The sequence below is a fragment of the Pyrus communis genome, chromosome 10, assembly GCF_963583255.1.
Source record: "Pyrus communis chromosome 10, drPyrComm1.1, whole genome shotgun sequence".
NCBI lineage: Eukaryota > Viridiplantae > Streptophyta > Magnoliopsida > Rosales > Rosaceae > Pyrus > Pyrus communis.
In genome coordinates this window covers 23,052,195-23,064,542 of record NC_084812.1, presented here as the reverse complement: position 1 = coordinate 23,064,542, position 12,348 = coordinate 23,052,195, and positions in this window count along the sequence as shown.

Genomic DNA, 12,348 nt, shown 5'->3' with positions numbered 1-12,348 from the left:
GCTAGAGGATTGAGGTTGGTGAATACATAGACCACGTGTTGCATGCCCATATTAATACATATTAATTTTACCTTTATGCGCAAATTAAATCCGAACAACCCTTTACTCAAATTACACAAAACAAAACAAAACAAAAACATCAAATGAGAATGATAATTATAATGAAGAAATTATTAGGTAGCATAGTACTGAGAGATTTTTCAGTTTGACCGGCATACAATGTGGTACACTATGTGTCATTATACAAATAGTAGAATATGTGTGTTAAAAAGCTAATAACTTAAAAAAATTAAATTTTCTATTACTTGCATAAAAACATATGATATACCGTTTGTATTTTTATTACAATGAAAAATTTCTCATTAATCTACATCTCGCTCCTCCGCATGTCGGTATTTGATTAGTAAGTACTACCACGTGGCATATCATTGACTGAGAGGCTATTGCTATTGACAGACAAAGGGCTGGTTTGGTATTGCTGTGCTTTGAAAAAAAGCTGCTTCTGCTGTGCTGTGAGAATAAGCAGCTGTGAAATAAAGCAGCAGAGTGTTTGGTAAACTTTTTTGTAAAAGTGCTTTTGAAAAAAAAAAAACAGTATTAGAGTGTTTGGTAAATTTTTATGTAAAACAGATGTGAAAAAAAGCCAGTTTTTCAAAGCTGGGTTTTGCAGCTTCTTGTTTTTGGCTTTTTTTCATCCAAAACTGTGAAAAAAAGCTGAAGCTAAGTGTTTACCAAACACAAAAACAGCTCCCAGCTTTTTTTGATAGCAGTTTTTTTCAGAATCACCTCAGTACCAAACCAGGTCAAAGAGTCTTCAAAATTGGAAGGGTGTTGGGGAGAATAAGATGAAGGGAAGAATACTTTGGCTAAAGGATTGAGGTTTAGGGGTGGTTCGGTATGGGATCCCATACCGAAACCCTTGTCCCGATTCCCAAACCGAAATTTTTGGGAATCCCAAATTCAATACCAATCCCAAACCAAATTTTCGGGAATCCCAATTTTCGGGAATCCCGAAATAATTTCGGGATTTCGGGACAAATCGGGAATCCCGAAATGTTTTTGGACTTTTGGACTAAAATTTGACATATTATGTTTTTGGGCTAAAATTTGACATATTATATTTTTGGGCTAAAATTAAGCTTCAATCTACCCACTACCCATTAAAGTAGGTTGAATATTAACCGATTTACCAGTAATCATCTTAACATTTACACCAAGGTTAAGAGCCTGGCGGATGGTTTCTGCACTATCATGTCTTGGAGGGTCGAAAAGAGGCAACAATCCAAGAGATGCTAAAAACGTCAAGGTTGAGTATAAAACCTGTCTAGCAACAGCCAATGACCGAAGCCCACGTTCAGCATATTTGTCAATAATGGTAAAAGCCTTCTTCTTGAAATCTTCTTTGCAGAGGCAGAGGTCCAAAATCTAATTACAGAAATCAATTCATTAGTCTGTGAGTATGAAGTGCACCTCTCTAATACCAGCTCGGGCCTGCGTATAAATGAATTCATTAAGATGAGCATATCCATTGAAAATTCCGTCCCAGAATTAATGAAGAATCAATTATAGGGCATACAAGAAAAGTTGGAAATGATTTATACCTCCTTTGGGTCGGCAAGCATTCCAACCATAGCAGCATCAATGGCATCCTGGTTTTCAGTTCTGGATGACCTTGCAGCTAGAAGAATGACATGATCTTTCTCCACACCCTTTGCAAACACCTCAATTAAAAAATAATATATATATATATAATATTTATTTCTATTCGGTATGGGAATACCGAAAAAATGGAGATGTAATCCCGAATCCCATACCGAAAATTTCGGTTTGGTTCGGGATGACATACCGAAATTTTCGGGAATTTTGGTTTGGGATTTTTTTGGTTTGGGATCGGGATTTTTTCGGTTTGGTTTGGGATTTTTGGGATTTTTTTCCAGCCCTATTGAGGTTGGTGAATAGATAGACCAGCTTCTGCACATCGAATTCTGATTAGGATTCAAACAAAGATTATGACGTTGAAGCAGGGACAGCCCCACCGGAGATCTCATCAACCGCATCCATAGAAACAAAAACCACCACAGAGATTTGTAATTAAAAAAAGGAAAAAAAAGAAAAAAAAAGAAAAAAAAGCAGCTACTACGATATAAATTATTGAAAATTTATAAGAATCAAATAAAAAATGAGACTTTATTTGTTGCTCATATGCTCTGTGTATTTAGATCTCCATCTGCAAATGAGTATTATAAGAGCTTTGAGATTTTAGAGCATAATTGAACAAAAATATACGAAAACGAAAAAAGATGGAAAATGTATTGAAAATTATGAGTTCAAACAACAACCTGATCTGAACCAAATCAGCACCAAGCACACAACCATTCAAACCCTAAAAACTTTAATACAAGTATCCACCGCAAGAACCAAACCACTCGATCGAGTTCAAATCCTCTATGTTAATATGCGAAGGTTATTATATATTATTCTTTCTTAATAATTAAAAACCTTAAAAAAGATGGAAAATTTAATGAAAATTATGAGAATGGAGAAATATTAAAATTGTATGAACTGCAGAAGATGTGTGAGTGATGAAAAAAACATAACCAAAAAATGGACACTGCATTGCAGTGTTGGAATCTAAATATAAACATTAGGAGTCGTGCGAGGTATGAAGCATATATGACGTATGAGTGATAGTAAACACGAAACTAGAAAATGAACACTGCAACGCAATCGATGGTTGAAAAAAAAATTCAATGGAATATATAATTTTTAAGATAAATTGCCAGTAGACGTGATAGGAGCCTCCACTATCAATCAACCATTGACGAGAGTGCATCAAAAATTCTGATAAAATTGGTTCACTACCTGTGACATGGCTTAAGGAATAGTGGATTGGGTAGTCCTCTTATTCATGATGGATTTTTTTTTTTTTTTTAAATTTTAAATCGGGTGTCAGAGAGCGATCTGCAATATTGTCTCCACTGGAGATGAGGATATGAGTGAAAAAAAGTCCTCAACTGAGCTTTGGTCGTTACCCATCACTACTAGAAAATACGGCTTGCCTTACAAATTAAAGTTTACGCGAAGGATGGCATTTTGTCCGTGAAAAAAATTTTACCCGACAAATATTTTAGTTGGTAGGGCGAACACCATCAACATATTGGGTTGACTGAAAATATTTATGCGACAGAAGGATTTTGTAGGGCAGAAACTCATTCTTCGGGTAAACTTTTGGCCCGAAGATGGGAAACTTTTACCTGACGAAGAAAATGATTGTCGTTTAGGAAATATTAATGGAGTTGCGTTGGTCGACATTAGGAAGGTGACAAAGCTATAAAGTGTAGCGATGTAGAAAATATGAGTAAATTTAAACCTAAAAATGCAAGAGTGCACATATGAGCGGGATTAAACCCATTTCACTCGTGATGTCACAACATAAGTAAAGTAAATTAAAAGTAGAATGAGAATTATATCATCGAAGGTAATCTCCTATACCAACATTTGCCAAGAGTCCTCGTCAACACAGAAGCTCTACCATTAAAACCTGGAAGGGCGAAAAATAAGGGTGAGTGGGCCTAAAAATAAAATTTTGTAGAACCTTTTCGAAAAAGTAATAACCCTCGCTGTAAAACAAGTATAGTTTCCAAAAATAGTATACTACATATATTATAAAAATACTTACTGTAAACCATAATAACTCTAGAATGCAATACATCATAATAATTCGTAAATAAACACATAACATCTGGTAATCACAATATCTCGCATAAACTAACATATCATATTGAGTGCTCATTGACATATGCTAATACACGAGTTCATGCAGACGTATTCTGACATGAACATAAGTAGGTGTAAAGAAACGATTTACGCTCTAATGCTACAATCACATGAAGACTGGCGCTATGCGCATCATATATGAGTCTTAGTTGCCTATAGCAATCTAGGATAGGATTGACACCTACAATGGAACCAAAGTGAGCGTACATTGCGATGTTAACATACAAGTGAAGATTGGCCCAGGTCGGGGCGAGTACAAACACCAGTGTAGCACACGATGAGCAAATAAAGGTCATGCCATAGTAATTCGATAATTATAGTCAACATAATACTATTCATAGCCGTAATTAAGGAATCCCCTTATAATACGCATACTTGTGCATTCCGTATGATTATTTCATAATTTCCCAACAATACGATATTTCTTATAAACGTTAATTTAACTATGTCATCACATAGAAAATTCATTAATAATTATAGATGTGGAAACTCAATAAGTATAAATACTATATAAAAGAAAAGACCCACTAAAAATTACTTGGAAGGTCATGGCAGTTCAAATTATGAAAGTCGGAGTCTCCGATAGTAATCGCACCAAAGCATAATATTGGGACCCATTAATAAACTCAACTAAAACGATTAAATTTGGCTAAACAGAGTGCGGATTTGGAATCAAGGCTTTAAAATACAATATGAAAGGTCCCAGGCAAATTTTATAAAAAGTCAACAGAAAAGTCAACTGTTAACCAAAAAGTCAAACAAGCCGCCAAGGTAGTCAACTATGGTAAAACTTTGGAGTTTCACTAAATGAATGCCAAAAAGGGCATCAAAATTAGCCTATGAGGGTTTTCAAGAAAATTTTGAAAAACTAACGGTTAATAGTTAAAAAGCAAATGGGTTGGAATCAAGTTTGGTCTGAATCAATGGGTCGGGGTTCGAGCTATCGGGTTGGGGGTCGGATTGACCCGGTCAAGGTTAACGATTACACGAAAGAGAATTTTCTGGACAAGGTTACAAGGCTCTGTTTTGGGTCCAAATCTCAACCATTTTCAACATATAACATATATGGAATTGAAACTTAGAACATGAGGGATAGGAATATACTATCACGAGGTCAAGTTGTGATCCGGGACAGTAGAAAAACTTACAAAACTCTTGAGTTCCGATGAAACATCTTGGAAAAGCTTCCCAAAGTGTTTTTAGCATGCATAAGGCATCAGAGTAGGCAGTTGCATAATGGACAGATGAGAGCACCTGAGAAGTCCAGCTTAAGTTCCACTGGCAGCCCTCACCAAACTCGACGGCGAGCAGCACAGAATAAATCACGTGCACCGCAACCACTGCATAGATGAGCAGGACATGCATAAGAGCAATATAGACCGTCAAGTCAACACTAGGGGGCAGCTAGAGGCTCCGCTACCCCACTAGGTGTAAATCCAATAGGAAGTACAAAGGCTCGTAGTAAAGTAACTGCGCGAATTCCAATGTATTAACGCTATCGACGATGCCTTTCATAGAGACGTGGCCAACCTAAGCAAGTCACCCTTCACAAAAGAGATCGTGCAGACGGAGCCATTGTGGAAGTTTAGCCAGCCATATTTCACCATATTCAAAGAAGATGAAGATCCGGACATGCATGCACCTGATGCACTACCGAAGCGCCATGACGCTTTATGCCAACAATGATACTCTCATGTGCAAAATCTTTGCCACGACACTCCAAGGCGAGGCGCAAGACTGGTTCCACACCCTGCCGCCATGGTCAATTCGAAGCTTCAACAAACTTTCCCTGGTTTCATTAAGGAATATTCATCATACCGCTCAATCAAGAAGAAGTTTGACCACCTCTTCAACATAAGGAAGGACCTAAAGGAGTCACTCCACATATACGTTAAAACGTTCAAGGCGGAGAAGGCGAAGATTATCAGATGTGATGACAGCATCGCATGCTCAGCATTCTGAAAGGGGCTCCCAACAGCTTACCCATTTTTTGGAGAATTGATCATGGGCTTGACAAACTCTTATGGTTTGGCACAAAAGCATTCCCTCTGGGATGAAGAAAAGAGCTCCTAGAAGCCGCCTGACTTTACAGAGTCAACTCAGAAGAAGGCAAGCGATAAATTGCTCAACGACAAAAATAAGCCAGAGAGCAGACATATGGATCGATCCCCGGTGAAGGAAGGCATGGTGCCCAAGACGTACCAAGTTCTCAGTCTCGACCTACGAAATCCTTTGCAACCTTAAGGATAGGCTGTTGTTCAAGCCGTCGTCGTCTATGAAATGAGGCACCTCCAAGATGGACTAGACAAAGTACTGCGCATTCCACAGAGGTCGTGGTCACATAACCAATGACTGCACCACATGGATGAAGTACCTTGAGAAGTTCATGAAAGAAAGAAAGTGCGGCCAATATGTCGACAGACTAGCTGCTCAGCCAAGGCGAGAAGTAGATGCCGATGCAGAACCCCCAACCAAGATGATATTAATTAACAGAATCTTTACCGAGTTTAAGCATCTGGGGGCCACCAATAATTTCAAGAAGAGGAAGATCCAGCAGGCGAGACCAGTTTTTCAGGTTCAAGCCATAGATGCTGTACATGGACCAATTGTCGGCTTTATCGAACGGGACTCTGAGGGACTAGACTTTCCCTATGACAACGCCTTGGTGATTTCTGTTCAACTGGCACACGCCATCGTTGACAGAATTATGGTGCACAATGGCAGCTTAGTCAATATCCTTAATTATCAATCATCCAGAAGATGGACTTGGAAAGCATGATCAAATGCAAAACAGAGGTCTTGATCGGATTTCATGGACTCACCTCAACTGTCATTGGCACCATTACACTTAACGTAACCAGCCCATTGATTGTTTTCTCACAAACCTTCATGATCATCAGCGACCCACCTCCCTATAATGGGATATTGGGCTGACCCTAGCTAGTGAAGATTAGAGCTGTGACCTCGATCAAGTATAAAAAAAAATTCGATTTTGCATCCTTGGAGGAGCAGTCGGAAAGATTAAAGGCGACCAAGCCATGTCTTGGAGATGCACTGTACAAGTTCTTAAATAGTCTAAGAAGAAGCCTTTCACCCACAACAGTAGCAGCTAAAGTGCAGAAAGACAACTCTACTTTTGTCAAATAGCAATTATAACAAGCAGGTCAAAAAGATGGCATCAAGGTCGACAATGCCCTGACAGATGAATCAAGATGAAAACTCGAAAAAAATGTCAAGCACATCTCATTGACCCTAAGCAGCGATCAAACCATGCAAAACATACATCCAAAGAAGATCTAAGCGATCCTGGATATGAAGTCCCCCCACCACTTTGAAAGAGATCCAAGGTTTGACCTGACGAGCAACTGCACTTAACTAATTCCCCTCGCGGCCTACCAACCAATGCAAGCACTTTTCAAGGCGATTAAGACGCGTAGCAAGACAAATGGAAGACGAAGTGTGAGAAAACATTACAGGACTTGAAGAAGTACTTGACATCACCTCCCCTACTATCCAAGCCGAAAGCAGCGGAGGACCTATGCATCTAGATGGCAATATATAAAGGAGTAATAAGCTCTATCATTATACAATAAGAGATTGGGGCACGACCACCTGTGTTCCACAGTTCAAAAGCTCTCCTTGATGTGAAAACCAAACACTTGAAAATCAAAACTTTGATTTTTGCGCTAATTGTTGCAAACCAGAAGCTCAGGCCGTACCTTCAACACATGCAGTCATCGTCATAATGCGATATTCCACATAATCCAGATGCATGACGTTAAAGGCACGAAAACCGGCCAACGTTTCGACGAGCATAACAAGTTAACCCAGAAATGCCCTAGAGGCAGCTGAGCATACCGTAGTCACACCAGCCTTACCTGCAAGAGATTTTCAATGCTTGCATGTTGATGTATCATCCAACTACTAATGATTAGGAGCATGCTTATTCCTCACTACCCTGCACGCTTTGATGCTTCAGCAGGCGGTCACTCTAAGCTTCAAGGCGTCAAACAGAGAAGTAGAGTATGAAGCCCTACTAGCAGGTCTTCAATTGGCAAAAGACCTAATGGTGAAGAAGCTCACGATTTATTCCGATTCCCAGCTGATCATCAACCAAACCTCAGGAGAGTACGTAGCAAAGGAAACAAGAATGGTCTAATACCTCAAGAAGGTACAAGAGCAGCTTGCGATGTTCCAAGCGTACACACTCACTCAAGTTCCACAAGCAAAAAATGCCCATACAAACGCACTAACAGGCCTAGGCTCCGCCTTAAACCATCAGCTCAGGCGCTACATCTCAGTCGAGTATTTGGAAAAGTCGAGTATAGATGAGGAACCAGCGGGATCCCATCATCGACTACATAGCTAACGGAACGCTCATCGCAGACAAATTAGAGTCTTGAAAGCTCCAGATGAAGGCAATACATTATTACATGTGGAACGATATGCTCGTTTGAAGATCATTTTCAGGACCATAACTCCACTGCCTATGCCCTGGCGACATAAAAATTCTTAGTTCAATCCACGAAGACATATGTGGAAACCACTCTGGATGCCGCTATGTTTTTAATGTCTGCTACTACTAGTCAACCATACATCAAGACGCCAATAAGTATATACAAATGTGCGATAGCTGCCAGCGCTTTAAGCTTGTGCCCGCACTATCTACCATCGAACTTTACTCGCAGACGAGTCTTTGGCCATTCATGCAGTGGGTGATTGACCTTATGGGGCCAATGTCGCCTGCTACTTGGGGTACATGTATGATTATTGTAGCAGCCGACTACTTCACAAAATAGGTCGAAGTCGAATCAATGAGTATAACCACCTAAACGGACATAGAACACTTCATATGGCAAAACCTCTTCTGCCGCTTCAGTATCTCACATTTTATTGTCACAGACAATGACCTACAATTTATGGGCAAAGACGGCAAAGTTATTCAAAAAATATGGCATCAAGCAGCATATGTCCATACCCCAGTATCTGTAAGGGAAAAGGTAAGCTGAGGCATCCAACAAGACCATTCTTGACTACCTCAAAAAGTCCCTCTTAGACAAGAAGGTAAGTGGCCAGACGAGTTCCCTGGTGTTCTATGGGCATATCACACCACCAAGAGATGAGTAACTGGTGAAACTCCATTCTCCCTGGTTTATGGCTATGAGGCGGTCATTCATTCTAAAGTCACGGTGCTAAGCATTAACACTGTGCTGCTAAATTTAGAGCAGAACAAGAAAAAGATGGCCACATACTTAGACTTAGTACAGGAAGAGCGCGAGAATGTTGTCACCCACATTGTGGCCTATCAGTAGCAGCTCATCTCCAGTTACAACAAGAGGGCAAAAATCTGGCAGTTCCAACCACGAGACTTAGTCCTCAGAAAAACCTTCATCATCGCCCGATGGGAAGGTTCCAAAAAGATAGCCCTATCTGGCAAGGTCTCTACAAAATCAGCCGAGTAGGCGGAAGGGGTAGCTACACCCTCACCACCATAAATGATCAAGAAATCGAAAAGTAGTGGAATGCTATAACTTGAGAAAGTACTATGTGTGACCTCTTACCGTTCCTTAGACCTTATTCATGACGAATAATGTTCGAAGACTCAAGTAGCTCGACGAACAAGACCTCGCATTCTGATGACTATCAGTTATTATGCTATTACTGCCTATAAGCCTGGCTAAATGCATAAACAAACTGACCATCACTGTGACAAGTATAAGACACCCTTTACCTTTACAGATATGGCGTGTGCTCTCCAATTAGGAGAGAGTAAACTAATCTGGAATATCCAGACATCGATGGGTGGCATGACTGCTCAGTTTCTCCTGAATGCAGTGACCACCTGAGCCAGACTACTCCCATAATTGGCCAAGATAGTCATTCCCCTGGAATAGACTTAGTCGATTGAAGAATTCAAATTTTACGGGATCCAGGGTCTCTAATCGGAAGAGATGCTAAGTGCAGGATTCTCGTCCATGAAACAGTTCGCGAGACTAGATGGTTTGACTAGATGGTCCGTCCTTGACGTGTAAGTCTTCATGAACATAGTTTGGTTTTAAAGCATTGCAATATTAGTTAAGCGACCCACGAAATCAAGTTACAACTCGAAAAGATGTGGCCTCTGAGGTGTAATTCCACCTACACCTCACGCCTAAAAAACCTCCGAGAGCCTAGATGACACTTGAAGTGGTCACACAGGTCATCTGCTTCTGTAAGTAAGACGCCCGGGCAACTATTAAATGGTTGGCAGCCCAAGGTAATCCGTAAGCCGAGACTTATACCTGCTATAACTATGCGGACTCATTTACTTATTTAAAAGTAGTACTTCCAGTCAACGGAATCACGTTTAAGTTTTGGAGGGACAAAGACGAGGTACTACTATAGTAGCTACGCGGACTTCCTCTGCTTTATATGAGAAGCATAAGTCTGACCGACAGCTTTATAAGTTAAAAACTTCGCAACGTACCCAAAATGGCCAAAGCTTAAGAAGCCACCATAGCTCAAGAAGCCACCAAAGCTCAAGAAGCCACCAAAGTTCAAGAAACCACACCAAAGTTCTAGAAGCCACTCAAAGCCGAAATACAGCCATAATAGCTCTACGGACTCCTCTACTTTATATGAGAAGCACGTGTTCGGTCAGATGCTCTATAGGTTAAAAATTTCGCAATACGCTTCGGGAGGGCTAAGGCTCGTAAAGCCATACATGGTCGATATTCACAACTATAAGTAGCTACGTGAACTTGCCTTCTTTCTACGAAGGCAATGAGTTCTGCCGTAGGCTCTATAAGTTAGAAATCTAGCATTTTTCCTTCTTGCAGGTAAAAGCTCTTGAAGCCCCAAAGATGAAACTAAAACCTAAGTGATGACGTGGGATTGGCTGCTTCATTGGGGCAACTCACCCAGCCAACCGTCCTAGGATAAAGTTTTGCAAAAATAATGGCGAAATAGAAGGATGAAGAAAAACGAGGAAAGCTATTTATTTAATTTCTAACAATTGATAAACCAGCTCGAAGGCCAACAAAGTTCAAGTAAAGCAGAACAAAAAGGAAAAGAAGAATATTCCTAAGTCTAAGCAAAAAGGTTACTCCTTGGCAACCTGTGCAACCACTGGTTTCTCGATTGGCACGCCTTCAGCAGCCGCACTGCTCCTAGCAGCCAAAGCTTCCATCAGCTCATCCTCAGCCGCCTCTGCCTGGATTACCTGACCCTTAATTGCTCAACCAAAGGCAGACTCAAACGAGAAATCAAGCAAATCAACTAAAGAAATGGAGAAAGTCTCGAAGTTATTCTAAAAAAACTCATAATATGATGGTCGGCCCTGAAGATGGTTTACATAGCCAAGCTTGTAGAAATCGGCTTGACAATAAGCAAACGCCACTTTCTGACTGTTTCTTTCATTCTTCAGTTGCACATTCTCCTTAATAAGCCTATTGAGAGCACCCTGTAGCTTGTCCAGTTCTTTCCTCAGGATTTCGCTAGCAAACAGCACACATTGTAGATTCATTTCCTTGGACTCAAGCTTACTAACAACCTCCTTGAAATGAAACACTTCAACATGCAAGAAGACAAGTTCTTCGCACTTGGCAGAATAAGCAGATCGTAGCTTCGAATTGACATACTCAAGGTCCTCGACCATTGGAGAAACACGACTGACTTCCTTTTCTGCAGTTTCCAACATCACCTGAGTTGCACTAAGCTGATTCTTCAAATGAGCTACTTCCTTATGAGCGATTTCCAACTGTATAGAAGGAGTGCATAGACATCAGACCTTTTTAAAACCATGAGTTCAGATTCGAGTTTCTCAATCTTTTCAGCAGCCGAGTGAAGTTGAGCCACCAGCGCCACTTTGAGCTTCTTAGCTCACTTGACAACATCTTGATCAACGCACATAGACTCAGCTTCTAGGATCAAAGTCTTACGTGTTGTGGCAATCAGGGAGAACCTCAACAAGTAAGCAAGACGTTTCGCAAAAAAGCCTGAAAAGATGATAACTTTACCAATGTTGTCAACAAACTTGGTTTATGCATCAACGTCCTCAAGCAGTCAGCCTTTAACAACTCACAAACCTTGGGAAACTCACTAACTTTAGACTTGGTGGATCTCTCACAACTATCTGTGTAAGCAGATTTCCTCTTCTCGGTAGACGAATGCATCACGAAAGAATAAGGAACAGGCCTAGGCGCCACCTTAGCAGCAGAATCAATTTTTTTGCTCTTCATAACGGTGAAACTCTCAGAAGTCGAACCAGACTTAGCTCCTGACTGACGCTTGGATACAAACTCAAACATCAGGGAACCACCGAACCTTTCCACTGGGCAAGTCTCTCAGTAATAGACGTGGATACCTTCGAAGCAACATGTTTTATAGGTTGAGGTTCAACAAACTTTTTTGTCCTCTTAGGAAAAGTTAGATCGATGACAAGTTTCTCTATAACAGACGAGCCCTCGCGAGCAGTAAAATAAGTCATCGGCTGCTTCTCGACCAAAGGCTCACAAGCAAGTAAGGAAGATCTCTTCTTTCACCCTTATTGGCAGCAGGCTCTATGGTAGCAATCGAACGAGCAAGCGTCTC